Below are 15,296 nucleotides of genomic sequence, written 5' to 3'. Positions count from 1 at the left end.
TCTCAGAAAGTTATACATTTGTAGAAATGGCAATAGTGGCTCATCACCCAGTAGTAGAGCTAGCTGAAACGGCAAACTGTGCTGATAAAATTCATGAAAATGGCGCTGACGGTGGGGCTCATGTAGCGGGCACGTCACAGAGTGTTGTTCCCCACAGTGTACACACTGCGGGGGTTCCTCTCTGCGAAGAAGAAAACCACGTGTGAGATGGGTGTGTCCAAGCCTTAGACATGATGAAATGACCTCGTGCAGACGACTGTCGAAAGATAGTGTCAGTCTCCCTATGCGGCTTTTAACCAAACGAAGTTTGTTGCTGCTCTGTTTGTCCCAGTGCTGCTGCCATTTTTTATTTATGGCTCTTTTCAGGACAGGCCTAAGGTCCTGACAAGGAACATCAAAAGGAGTTATGTCACCAGAAAGGGCTGTTGCAGCGTCTGTATCTGCCTGTTCATTGCCAGGTAACCCGAAATGGCTAGGCACCCAGCAAATAGTTAATTTGTAGGATCTGTTGGTCACCGTACTTGCTAGGTACCTCGCACGGTGAACAATTAGATTTTTTGTTGTACGAATGCCACCTATAGCATGTAATACACTAAGTGAATCTGTGTATATCACTGAAGATTTGATGCGATGTTGCAAGATGTAGTTGAGAGCTAAAAGAACCGCATAAATTTCTGCTGTGAAGATGAACATGACATTTTTCAAACGGTGAGATCTTGTACCTATTTGAGCAACCATAGCGCATGACACACCGGAGCCTGTCTTCGAACCGTCTGTATAAAGCTCCACATGGTTTCCAAAACTTTCCATTAGGGACTCAAATCCTTGCAGTAAGGCGGGTCTCGGGGTTTCACGTTTGTTAGACTTTGTTAGAGACCTGTCGCATTTCGGGGGAGGTTGCCATGGAGGAAGTCTTTTGCTGGTTTCTGCAGTCAGGAAAATCGTAATCCTTGATCATTTGTGACATACGCATGCTAAACGGAGGTTTAGCAGGGAGTTTGTTCAAGAAGAGTTGTTGGAAGTGTGTCTCCTTACCACATCGAAGTGCTGGATGGTGCGGATAACCCCTTATTATTAGTGCATATATGAAGTGCTAAGATAAATCCGGCGCCTTTCTAAGGACCACTCATCACATTCGACGTAGAGACTTTCCACGGGTGATGTTCGGAAGGCTCCAAGGATCAGACGCAGTCCCTGATGATCTAAGGGATCTAACATTTTGAGAGTCGATAGTCGTGCTGATCCGTATACCACACATCCATAGTCCGTCCTCGAAAGGACAGTGGAGCAATAGATCCGATGCAGCGTTTAACGATCTGCACGCCAACACCGATGAGAGAGTACTTGTAACAGGTTTGATGATTTGATACATTTTTTTCTTTAAGTGCTTGATATGTGCTGCAAAAGTCAGCTTTCAGTCAAAGACCAGTCCAAGGACTTTATGTTCAGACTGAACTGTTATATCTTTTGTGCATATTTTAAGTATAGGTTCAACAAATAGTCCCCTATAACTCTTGAGAAACGAACACAGACGGTCTACGCAGGAGAGAATTTGAAACCATTCTCGTGGGACCATCCGATTAACCTATTGATTGTTAGCTGTAGTTGACGCTCGCATATAGCCGGGTTACATGAGCAGTAAGATACCTGAATGTAATCTACATATAATGAATATGTGACTGATGGCGTATGGCATTCGCCACAGAGTTCATCTTTACAATGGAAAGTGTAACGCTTAGAACGCATCGCTGAGGAACACCGTTCTCCTGAATGAAAGGACGTGATAGGATATTGCCCAACTGAACTCTAAAAGTTCTTCCCCGGAGGAAATCCTCAATGCAGCGTAGAAGACGACCGCGTATTCCAAACGAATACAGGTCACGTAGGATTCCATATCGCAATGCGGTGTCGTAGGCATTTTCTAAACTGAAAAAGACAGACAAACAATGCTGCTTCCTGACGAAGGCTTCCCTTATAGTTGTCTCTAACCGAACGAGATTATCAACGGTTGAGCACGCAGCTCGGGATCCACACTGGTACTGGATGAGGCACTGATTTTCCTCGAGATAACATAGAAGGCGGCTGTTTACCATCCTCTCAAAAGTTTTCCCAAGACAACTTGTGAGAGCGATTGGCCCGTAGTTTGTCGGACAGGAAGGATCCTTTCCCAGTTTCAAAAATGGAATTATTGTTGCTGCTTTCCAGCGTGAAGGAAGATGACCCTCTTTCCATATCAGGTTGAAGAAGTCAAGTAACCCTTTCTTTGACATCTCAGATAAATGTTGTAACATAGCATATGTAACGCGATCTGGACCGGGTGCTGTGCGTTTAATGATAATAATGCTCTTGACAATTCTACCATGGTGAAAGGTTCAGTATATGGATAATTGTCACGAGTATTATTAATTATGCTGTGTTTCTCAGCAGCTTCTTTGATTTTCAAAGACTCCTTACTGTAATGTGAGGAGCTCGATACACTTTGAAAATGCTCACGAAGTGCGTTGTCCTGTTCTTCGAGGCTCTCACAGATAGCACCGTTGACTTGTAAAAGAGGAATGGAAAGGTTAGCATAGTCACCCTTGATTTTCTTTAGTCTGTCCCACACAAACTTCGATTGTGTATTAGAATTTAGGGATGATATAAAACTTTCCTAAGACTCGTGCTTAGCTTTTCGACGTGTCCATCTTGCTTTTGCTCTGGCTTTTTTACATGCAATCAGGTTTGACGAAGTCGGGTATCTTCTGAACATGACCCATGCTCGATATTGTTCTTTTTTAGTAGTTTGGCATTCCTTTGTCCACCAAGGCTTTTGCCGCTTGGGGTGGCTACTAGAAGTTGCTGGAAGTGAAGACACGTACTTTTTCTTGAGAGAGGTTCCAGTTTGCCTCTGACAATTTCCACCTGGGCGGACATGTGCTTCAATTAGTAGATGGTTGGTTTAACGTTAAGACTAGGGGAAAATGGTCACTGCCATGAGGGTTGCTCTCAACTGCCCGCCTGATGTTTTGAAACAAGGATGGGCAGCAAAAGGAGAGATCAGTTGCTGAGAAGGAGTGTGAGCTCTTGTTGACGTATGTCGCAGCTCCTGTATTGAGAAGGCACGGCACATTTGTCTTGAAAGTAGCACCCTTTCTATCAATTTGCCATGTCCTTCAGTTTTCCTGCTGAGCGACAGGAAGTTATGGACACTGAAATATCCTAGTAGAAGGAAAAGTAGTGGGAGTTCGTCTATTAGACTTTCTAGGGTGTTTAGACCTACCACAGCCGATGGTGGTAGGTATGTATAAAGAACAAACAGGTAGGACCCCATGAAGACATATTTGAACAGCAACTGCCTCGAGTGTTGTTTTCAGTGGGAAGTACTTTGGAGCGAGGGTTTTTTTTATGTAAGAATAGCAACACCTCCAGATGTACGTGTTCCATCATCCCGATCTTTTCGAAACAAGTTCCACCGCCTGAGTGTATGTGCCTGCTGGGGATTCAGATAGGTCTCCTGTATTGCAAAACAGAACACATCATACCTATCTGCAAGATCACTGACATCGCCAAGATCCGTGAAAAGCCCTCGACAATTCCACAGCAGAATCGCCATAAAGCAGAGAAAGAAAGAGATATGCGCGACACGTGTCTGCATTACGGTAAACAGTGTGCTGTTCAAATAAGCTTGCATTATTTCTTCTTTGGGGCCATTATGAGTTGTCACTGAGTTTTTTCCGAGCAGCCGCTAGTTCCTTTGGCTTTGGCGATATATCGGGGAGTGAGCCACTCCCCGATAGACTGCTTTTTGGCTGTCTTTTAGACTGGGAGCTCACGCTCGTGAATGAGCCTTGCGAGCTTGCATCGTCATCGCACTATAGAAGTCATTTCCATGGGTGGCGATGACAAGAGTGGCGTTGATGACGGTGACGCCAGAGTGGAGTTGGGGGTGGGACTTTCACTCCCCTGTTTTCTTCTGTGTCCGGTAACGTGCTTGTGTGTAGTTCAGTTTGTGTGTGTTTGGTGACCATTTGTGGCTTTCCTTTGACTGTCGCTGCGAAAGATTACTCAAAGAAATATGGTGATACCTTTTTTCTTGCATCTGGACAACTGATGTTTTGCGTGACCTTGACATGTGGAATATCCTCATATTTCCACTTTGGACAGGATCTTGAATATTAGTGGTGCTCACCGGTACAATTGACACAGCGGTCGGCCCCCTTGCACTCCTTTGTGTCGTGGCCTGCATGACCACATCTTGCAGAACAGGGACAACCTCGGCATGCATCAGCCGCATGCCCGCATCGATTGCAACGAAAGCAGCGCAAGGGATTTTGGATGTACGGCTGCACATCCGCCGAAATATACCCCACTTTTAACTTGACAGGTAACGTGGGTTTATCAAAAGTCAATACAGTGTTCCTCGTGGTGATATACTCGCCATTCTTACGGATCTTAATTTTGCGCACATCTATCACGTCCTGACCTTTCAAGTTTTTATGATTTTTTTCCACAGGGTCGCCCATCAGCTCTGAAACTGAGATGATGCCCCTGCAAGTGTTGAGTGTTTTGTGCAGGGAAGCTGAAGGCTTTTTTCCCGTCATCTCATGTGCATTAAAGCTCAGTTACGCCGATTTTCGAGTGTTACAGAATGGAATGGTACTCACACGATGTGTTCATAAGGGAACACTGATTATGTATGCAAAATAGTTATCCCAAACTCCTCGCGGTTTTCCGAAAAAGTGCATTTTTAGTTTCACTGACATCCCGTCTGGTGGCCCGCAAACCCTGTGTCGACGACACATTCGTGGTCTGCCCGCGCTCCGGCTTGGCATGACTTTTGGCTTGGTTTCTTCCGCCAAGCCGGCCAGTTTCTTCTGCCGAGCCGTCTGCTGCGCAGATTCACATTGGGGAAGTGATAAACAGTTCGCTATTAGGGAGCCAGTTTATTTCTGGACTTCACTAAACCCACGAGGAACGTGAGTTTTGCTTCCTTCGACTGCAAAGCATTTGCTAGGCCAGTACAGACTTCCTGGTGTGATTCGTGTTCTGTGCTCCATGCCGAGAATGTGTGAGCGTTTTGCTCCCGTCTGCAAGAACACTTCAGCATGCAGTTCCAATGTTTCAAACCACAATTTTCCGAAAGGCGAAAGAGAAATCTATTGACTGCAACAATCGGTTACAACTCCGACTGGGTGCCACCTTCGAAAGGAGCGATTTGATATGTTCATCTGACTTATACGAATGTTACGGAAGCAATGCGCAACTTGTTTCACAAGAAGCTGAAGATGTCTCGTCCGGGATGCTGTGCCAACCTTATCTGCAGCAGGAGATTGCAGGGGCGGGACTAGGCAGCAGATAAAGGTAAGACGCGTAATATGTTAGACAAGTCAGTCATGCGGTGCAAATTGCATCACGTAGAAGAGAAAAATACGCTATCTGTCGGTTACTGCTTCATCCTTTAGAGATTACGCCCCAGCGGGTGTACTCTGTACAGATTTGGAATTGCCTTATTTGTTAAATGATTTCGCAGGCATGCTGGCACCACCGAAAAGCTTGCACTCCACGTCTCAACTATCACCGTCTGGGTTTCAAGCTGAAGGCTGTCACCAGTGCCAACCAGACGCCCCTTCAAAGTTCATCTGTTTTTGTTGACGGAACAGTGACACCTGGTACTGAGACATTTCATTTTCTGATTAATCAAGTGCATTCCATCACTTGTGCTCTTCTTCTTGTGTTCGTATACCCTTGCTGTTGCTCGCTAGCTTAGAGCAACCATGCCTGAGGTGGCAGCGCTTTCAGGGTACATTTAAGCAGTATCATCCTATCATATGCACGGCAGCAAATCTTGTGTATTTTGAGTAAGGTATAAATTCAATGTTGGCTCAGCTGTTGTATTTTGGTCACAAATAAGGTGTTTTTCCACAGCGCTTGAGAGCAGTTCAAGCAGTTTCATGTGTGCAACAGCACATACTTTTTCTCAGTTTTGACTAAGGTAAATCGAAATCTTCCAGTTGATGTCTTTTGGTCATAAATTATGTTTTTCGAGACATTCAAACAGCATCATGTGTGCAACAGTGCATACTTTTTCTGAGGTGAAGTAAGGTAAATCTGTCCGCCGTGGTGTTCTGGCAGTGCAGCAGAAGCTTGTGTTGCATTCAAGTGGTATCATGTATACAAAAACTTGTTTTATGCCTTTCTGTAGCTGCTGTACTAATATTGTGAGTACAGAGACATTCCTGCAGAACATATCGGAGCATCATGTGTGCTATTGTTTGTATCATCTGCAGCAGTATATTGATAATGTTAATTATTCAATGACATGCTAACATTTACATTCTTACTTCCAGGTAAACCTGTCACGCAGATGCCCTACCCCTTGGTATGCATAGTTCAAGATTGTACCGAAACAATCCACCTGGAGCATTATTCTTCAATTGGCAGTGGCATTACTATCACAACACACCACATACTGCATGTGTATGGTGCGTGTACAATGCATCAAACCTATTCTCAGGTACAGACGAGCTGGTGCGCAATTACAACATGAAACAACTGACACAGAGACCGTAAAGTCATGCCTTTTCCTCCACACCTCGGGTTTCATGTTGTTATCCTCACATGCAGCTCAATTCGCCTGTGCTGTGCAGCATGAGCAAAAGCATATATTGTTTGTGGTCACATGACACGGAACACAAATACAGTGAAACCTTCCTATGTTGGACACCCGCGGTGCAGCCGAAGCGTCTCCTACTTATAGAGGTGTCCGAGTTACAGAATATGATGGCAACAAAAAATGGAAGAGATCACAGCTGTGAGAAATGTCCCCCTTCTTCAATTTAAGGTCCTTAGTGGTACCTGGTGGTGGTGCCTGGTAGTGGTACCTCTACCCACTCTTCACTGATAATTATTACTGATTTTAGTATATTCAATTCCGTTCAGATTCTACTCAATAGCATTACCTCTGGAGCTTTTCGAGCAGCAAGGACTTGTCTCTGAAGCATCAGCCCACTTCTGATAGCTTTGGTGCAGTGCTCGTTCAAAGGCTCTAGACAAACTGAAGACAAGTGCTGACATAAAGAATTACAATGTAGACTGACAGCACTTGTTTTTGGACTCTAAAAACTAAAGCAATGAAATGCTGTGACCAGTATAGGGAAAAAAGGGGCAAAAGTCAAGGCCATTGGCTCATTTTGGGTCTTTTTGGTGCAAAGATGGGCCGATATTGAGGTAATTTGCCCAGGGTTTTGTCTGACTTTGCAGGGAAAACCCTATCCTACTTCCAAGATAGGGAGGTGTCCGACATAGAGAATTTCGTCCCCATGTAGTTTCAATGGGAGCCTGCCCGTGCAATGAAATCGTGGGGAGTTGTCCGAGGTAGGGAGGTGTCAGACTTTGGAGGTTTTACTGTACTATAGAGCATTCTACATCATGTAATCTAACAGTTGTTCACGTTTCGATATTTTAACCATGGAATTTACCCTGCATGCACCATACCATGACCAAACACGAACAACTGCTAGAGAACAGCATGTACTGTTTCCGTATAGCACTTATGGCTTGCGTCCTGTGATCGAGAACAGTGATGTCTTTTTTTCTGCTACAACCAGTAAACTACAGTAAAGATTTAGAAATACTGTGTCATACCATAAAGCACTATGGGAAATGGCAGTTTGAAAAACTGGAGAAGACTGTCATTAGAATGGGGGACATGTTCTACGGTGAAATTTTTTACAGTGTGTGCTGTACCACGTAATGCACTGCAGGCCCACCACAGTATGGTAACGCTCTGAATACTAATTTGCTGAAAAAAGGAATGTGTGCGTTTCTTGTACTAACTTCCCCTTATGCAAGGTTGTAGAAAAATGTTTTCAGCTAATGGGGAGGGAGAGGACATCATTCTGGAGTCTCGTTGACCTACAATGTGTCGTGTGTGAAGGTCATTTTGAAGAGTGTAGGTGGTAAAAGACTGTGTTCCCACATTCTTGGCAGTGTTGACTAATAACCATAATGAACTAGAGAGTACATTTGTTGCTTGATATATTTGTGTCATGGCAAAGTATGTAGAGATACATCTGTCTCAACATGCAGGTGCCAAAACTGCTTTTTGTGCCTAAAATATGACAAATAGTTGTCTGTTCAACACCACTAATCATGTGCCGGCCTCCATGACCTGTCTGTGACATTCCAAAGTGATTAACATGTCCCATAGATGTGTGCAATGCTGAAGATGATTGTGTACCTTCTATGGATTCTTGTTTCAAGAAAAGTACTGTGTGATTTGCTAACAGCACCTAGCTGTACCTTCACAATTCTACATAAAAATATGTCAAGTTTCCGGAAGGAAACATCATGAAGGTCCATAGCGAAAAACCCTGAGACGAGGGATAGGAAGGGACATACACAATGTCTCAACATAGCGTGTTTATGTCCCTTCTTGTATCTCCTCTTCAGGTTTCGCCATCATGGACACTATCACCAGCTCGCTTGCTGTTGAACCGTTCTTTCAACGATAAGGGTCACTTTCATGGACTGGATGGCAGCCAACATGCTGTCAATAAAAGAATAATGGAAGGAGCTAAATATGATCCTTAGGCTGTACGTGGTCATTGCTTTCTGACAAATGGTGACTTAGAATTTCAGGACAGTGCCTGCAGTGGTAGTATTCTTGTGTTCTCACCCTTGACGCCCATTGTGTGTCATCGGTCACCTGTAATCTGCTAATATGCACATAGCTAAAACAAAGTATATTTGTATTTCTTTGAATACAGTTGGTACAGCACATTGTTTTTTACATGTTCTATGGAAAATATAAATAAAAAAATCTCTACTCTGCAAGTCTCCTGTCAGCTCTACAAAGCAGCTTCGAACTTCACTAGAAGCCACGTGTGAAACCTGGACCAAACTAGTGGTGAGGGTCCATATAGGTCATAGATAGATACTATTATTATTATTATTAGATCATAGGTCAGGCTTAGGTCCTGGTTGGTAGCAACGCATTTGAATCTTATTAAAAATTGGTGCAGAAGGTGACCAACATAACTAAATACACCAACTGACTCTCACAAATTTTGTGGTGTTATACTTTTGAAACAACATTAATACGCCGCAGTGGTCTTTTCTCCTTTGTTCCTTTTAACCTAGATATATTAGGTCTTCGGCATCACCAGCCTTAGTTGCTGAGCATGCAGTTATTTACGTTGAGCACTGCAGTTTCATATTTGTTTCTCTGGACAAGCAAGCCCGCTTCCCCCTTTTGATAAGAGTCTTTCAGCTTTGACAGGGCATTTGTGGACAAGGAAAACATTTGGACTATTGTGTATTTTGCTATGAAGTGCACCGTACAAGGCAGAGGACACCATCAACCATTTACACCACGGTTATTAAATTTGTGATAAAGTACATATACCTTTTGTCACTGACTAATTTGGTGGCAAAGTTACTTGAGTGGCAGTTGTGGAATTTTAAGCACATGTTTAAAAAAAATAGGATATGGGAAGTGCCGACTGGTTGAACATGTGGAGTACCCAATATAATAATTGGGGGTTTACGTCGCGAGACAACTGAGTGTGGAATACACAGCACAGTGTAATGTTCCTTATTCTGGCAATGTTAGCATGGTTCAAGAAGTGGGAAATGTTGCACTACCCTTAATAACATCTGTTGGATACACATACAGGATACACAGGATACACATACCCTGATCTGAAGACACTATGCCTAACTCAAAAGCAATATGAGATTGACCCGTACGTGTTTATTTGCGAAACTATTGTGAATGAAATATGGCCTGTGTGGTATAGAACAATGCGCACACTCAAGTAAACATGCAAAAAATACGTATAAGGGCTCTCGACCTACATGCCGCGATGCGCTCTACGAGATAAACAACACACTACAAAACTACATCCAACGCCTTTTGTGCGGGGCAACTCTATTGAGCACTTTCATATAACCCACGAATGGTTCAACGAGTGCAGTTCGAGTGGTCACGATACATTCCTACGTCGTTCATTGCAGTCGCGCTATGATGCTGCACAATATATGTATCTCGTGTAACAAGCCTGGCAATCGCACGATGTGCATGGGCAGAAATACGGCCTTCTTTCTTTGAAGACCAGTCCTCTGCAGGTATATGCTCAAACGATCACCAAGTCACACGTTGTTGCTCAATCGCTGCCATTCCTGCACTTGTAGTAAAAGCAGCAAACGGGTTGACGTGAATGGCAGCTGAACGGTTGAACTGCGAAGTTCTCGAGCACATAATCATAATTTCACGCCGAAAATGATGTTGAGGTGAGTTCGCGGTTGTTGTTTCCATCGTTCAATAGTTCTCGGGATTACCTCGGACGAAACGCTCATCGTAGCCGGCGGCCATAACTGGATTTCCTCGCAAACGGGAGAAGACACCAGTGAAGTCAGAGAAAGCCTCAGCTTTCATCCAATCAGACGCACGATTCTCTATCTACGTAGATGGAGCAGGTTTATCCCATCTACGTCACAAAAATGGCTGCGCACATGGCTTGTTTTGGTTACTTTGATGAATTAATGTTCGTAATAGGAAGACAAAATTGAGAAACGAAGGTGCGTTTCGGGGGCAGTTGGATGTGCTCGTTCTGAATATCACAACCGTTTCAACACATCGGGAAATCGGCGTAGCTGACCTTTAAGGATGTGCTCGCAGTCTCTTTTATTTGTGCATTTTAGGAGCAGGTCAGTAGATCGTATACGTCTGATTTCAGTAATGTTCTTAGACAGTGATGCCACCGCTTTCTCAGTGAAAAACGGTGACATTTTTCCTAGTGGTACGCCTTTATCTTTGTCCGCCTGAAGAAGTCAGTACAATGTACTTCGAGGTGACCTGTTTTGTTACAGACCTTAACACTTCGGACCGTGATCGCTTTGCGGCCGCGATCTCAGATGAAGAAGAAAATCTACCCATGGAGGTTTGATCAAACAAGTATTCCTAGAAGTCACCCGTACTTCATACTCATACATACGGGAAGGCCTCGGAGTTTTGACAACCCGTCGGCCGGAGCTTGACCAAGACTCCGACCGCCACCGTTCAAGACTTCTACCCTTCACCTTGCATCCCCTCGACGCGGTACGGATTACACCTTGGGTGTGGGGGCTGGCGTCCGTGGTGGCGCCACTCACCAAACATCAGGGTACGCTGGTGCCCCCCGCGGGGCGGTAGAAATATGGCGAAACCAGACTTGTGCGTAACGCGGTAACGCGTTACTAGTAATTGCGTTACTTGTATTCAATTACTTTTTTGAGTAATTTTTCGAGTAATCAGTTACTTTTCTGAATAATCGATTACTCAGTAATTGATTACTTTCCCGGCAGAGACTAACTCATCTTTTAGATGTTCTGCCCCAAGTCAAGATCTTCGTGCCGTCAGCCTTTGTTCTGGAATTTCAAGGTCTCTCCCCCTAATCTGTTCCTACACCAGTGTGGTGGTACCTTTGTGGTAGCTTTGGAGGTTTAGTGAGTCATGGGGAAGTTCCACGCATGGTCTTCCACAATCGGGTCAACGTCTTCCCGGGCGATAGCTACAGTAGACGTACATATTTTTGGGTTATTTCAGCTGTTCCACTGTTGAACTTTCCTTTTTTCTTCTTTTTTTTTGCTGAGGCACACAAAGACGGGTATAATTTGCGCGAACGCAGAGTAACGACCGGGGTAACGCGTTACTTTTCTACTCGTTACTCAATTACATTTGAAGTCATGTAATTGGTAACGGTAATCAATTACTTTTTCCGTGCAAGTAACGGGCACAAGTCTGGGCGAAACGCAGATTGTCAGCGATGCAGGGAGAGATTATGCGACGCGCACAGCGCATAGGAATCGTTCCGTACGCAGCAGCTCTCAAAAGGCCACCAACAGAAACATGTTCTAACGAAGAAGCAGCTCAGAGAGGAAAACATGCGCCGGTAAGCATGCCGACAATCAACGGCTACATTACACTTTTGGTAGGATTCTGTGTCATCGACTGGATACGCTCTTAGATCCAGGTCAAATCAAAACATATTTAATGGCGAAGTGTGCAAACTTGCTTGCAAATTTCGGAATTTGCTCGCAAAAGACCGCTCGCGAATCGGCAACGTTCCCAGTGTATATGATATATCACCCCCCCACCCCTGTGAGGTTCCTGGACTCTCTACCCGTAGCACGTAACGAACAGAGGCAGTGCGCAAGTGTGGATTAATCGGTGCCGCTTAGCGTTCGGTGGCCCATCCGCCGGAAGCGCAGGGTGCCATCAAGCCATTTACTTCTGTTTGGAAGTGAGCAGAGCCATTATGGTACCCTGAGTTCTGGATTGTTCGCATGGTCTGGCGGATACGTACAGCAATCCACCTTCAGGTGGAGTTGTTCTCCAGTATGCCGCCAAAAGTTGCATGTGCGTAAGGGCCTGCTTCATAGACAGGTTCCTTACCTGATGACAGTACAGACACTTCAGTGTCTCAGATGTTGGGAGCATGGCTATTTTCCGGCAGCGAGAGCCGGGGAGTGCATCCGCGAGAAGTCATTGTTCGAGTCCGCGGAGTGCTTTCGCCGCTGGCTTACCTCGACTCGACTCTTTCATCACGACCAAGGTGTGGTGCATATCAAGTTCTAGGAAGCACACTAGGACTGTACGGCCCCCCGTAGCGACTCTTCCACAGTTTCAGGATTGTTCGCATGGCATGGGGGGCACGTAGAAAAACAGTTGCTTCGCGGCGCTGACACGCAATAAAAAAAAACCGTAGAAAAAGCAATCAGCGGCGTAAAAGGGGCTACCTCCACTCTTACTTGATTACAACACACACTGAGGTACAAGGGGCATTCCAATGAAGACTACTGAGGGATTCTCGCATGTTTTCTTCGGTGGGACTTCGATTGGACAACCCACATCCCAGAGCAAGAGGGTTAGCACACTCCTCCCTCTCCTGTGCCACCATCTGGTTGCCCCTTCAGGTCAGCGTACGCAGTATTTTGTTAGAGGTATTGAGCTGCTGTGATACTGTACTGTGATACTGTACGTGTTCCCGCCGCACATCTGTGACGTTGTAGCCGCACTTTTCTGTTCCATAATTTAGTACTGTCTCTCGAAAGATTTTTTTTCTTTGATTTTTTTCGCGCCAAAGTAAAGCACTGCCACGTGATACGCAAAAACGGCGACGGCGCACGTCTCCAGTGTGGGAGCTCGCGCGCAATAACGCGCACACTTAATCCAAATCGAAATATAGTTGCAATACTTGCGAAAAGCACCGATACTACCACACATACGAACGCTGTAAAGCTTAAAGGTCAGCTACGCCGATTTCCCGATGTGTTGAAGCGGTTGTGATATTCAGAACGAGCACATCCAACTGCCCCCGAAACGCACCTTCGTTTCTCAATTTTGTCTTCCTATTACGAATATTAATTCATCAAAGAAACCAAAACAAGCCATGGGCGCAGCCATTTTTGTGACGTAGATGGGATAAACCTGCTCCATCTACGTAGATAGAGAATCGTGAGTCTGATTGGATGAAAGCTGAGGCTTTCTCCGACTTCCCTGGCGTCTTCTCCCGTTTGCGAGGAAATCCAGTTATGGCCGCCGGCTACGATGAGCGTTTCGTCCCAGGTAATCCCGAGAACTATTGAACGATGGAAACAACAACCGCGAACTCACCTCAACATCATTTTCGGCGTGAAATTGTGATTATGTGCTTGAGAACTTCGCAGTTCAACCGTTCAGCTGCCATTCACGTCAACCCGTTTGCTGCTTTTACTACAAGTGCAGGAATGGGAGCGATTGAGCAACAACGTGAGACTTGGTGATCGTTTGAGCATATACCTGCAGATGACTGGTCTTCAAAGAAAAAAGGCCGTATTTTTGCCCATGCACATCGTGCGGTTGCCAGGCTTGTTACACGAGATACATATATTGTGCAGCATCATAGCGCGACTGCAATGAACGACGTAGGAATGTATCGTGACCACTCGAACTGCATTCGTTGAACCATTCGTCGGTTATATGAAAGCGCTGATTAGAGTTGCCCCGCACAAAAAGTGTTGGATGTAGTTTTGTAGTGTACTGTTTATCTCGTAGAGCGCATCGCGGCATGTAGGTCGAGAGCCCTTATACGTATTTTTTGCATGTTTACTTCAGTGTGCACAAAGGCCATATTTCATTCATAATAGTTTAGCAAATAAACACGTACGGGTCGATCTCATATTGCTTTTGAGTTAGGCATAGTGTCTTCAGATCAGGGTATGTGTATCCTGTCTGCTGGGCCCAGCAGATGTTATTAAGGGTAGTGCAACATTTCCCACTTCTTGAACCATGCTAACATTGCTAGAATAAGGAACATTACACTGTGCTGTGTATTCCACACTCAGTTGTCTCGTGACGTAAACCCCTAATTATTATATTGGGTACTCCACATGTTCAACCAGTCAGCACTTCCCATATCCTATTTTTTTTAAACATGTGCTTAAAATTGCACAACTGCCACTCAAGTAACTTTGCCACCAAATTAGTCAGTGACAAAAGGTATATGTACTTTATCACAAATTTAATAACCTTGGTGGAAATGGTTGATGGTGTCCTCTGCCTTCATAGCAAAATACACAATACTCCAAATGTTTTCCTTGTCCACAAATGCCCTGTCAAAGCTGAAAGACTCTTATCAAAAGGGGGAAGCGGGCTTGCTTGTCCAGAGAAACAAATATGAAACTGCAGTGCTCAACGTAAATAACTGCATGCTCAGCAACTAAGGCTGGTGATGCCGAAGACCTAATATTTCTAGGTTAAAAGGAACAAAGGAGAAAAGACCACTGCGGCGTATTAATGTTGTTTCAAAAGTATAACACCACAAAATTTGTGAGAGTCAGTTGGTGTATTTAGTTATGTTGGTCACCTTCTGCACCAATTTTTAATAAGATTCAAATGCGTTGCTACCAACCAGGACCTAAGCCTGACCTATCATCTAATAATAATAATAATAGTATCTATCTATGACCTATATGGACCTTCACCACTAGTTTGGTCTAGGTTTCACATGTGGCTTCTAGGGAAATTCGAAGCTGCTCTGTAGAGCTGACAGGAAACTTGCAGAGAAGAGAATTTTTTATTTATATTTTCCAAAGAACATGTAAAAAACAATGTGCTGTACCAACTGTATTCAAAGAAATACAACTATACTTTGTTTTAACTATGTGCATATCAGCAGGTTACAGGTGACCGATGACAAACAATGGGCGTCAAGGGTGAGAACACAAGAATACTACCACTGCAGGCACTGTCCTGAAATTCTAAGTCACCATTTGTCAGAAAGCAATGACCACGC

General features: G+C 44.5%; 1 long non-coding RNA gene across 1 annotated transcript; it reads left to right on the top strand.

Moving 5' to 3' along the window:
- Nucleotides 1–4,659: 4,659 nt before the first annotated feature.
- Nucleotides 4,660–8,809, top strand: LOC135385230 (uncharacterized). Its single transcript, XR_010420366.1, has 2 exons — nt 4,660–5,648; nt 6,327–8,809. It is a non-coding gene; the product is annotated as an uncharacterized LOC135385230 (long non-coding RNA).
- The last annotated feature ends 6,487 nt before the right edge of the window (nt 8,810–15,296 follow it).

Source organism: Ornithodoros turicata, chromosome 2 (assembly GCF_037126465.1).
Source record: "Ornithodoros turicata isolate Travis chromosome 2, ASM3712646v1, whole genome shotgun sequence".
NCBI lineage: Eukaryota > Metazoa > Arthropoda > Arachnida > Ixodida > Argasidae > Ornithodoros > Ornithodoros turicata.
Note: the sequence above shows the minus strand (reverse complement) of the source record. Positions and strands in the feature narration are given on the sequence as shown.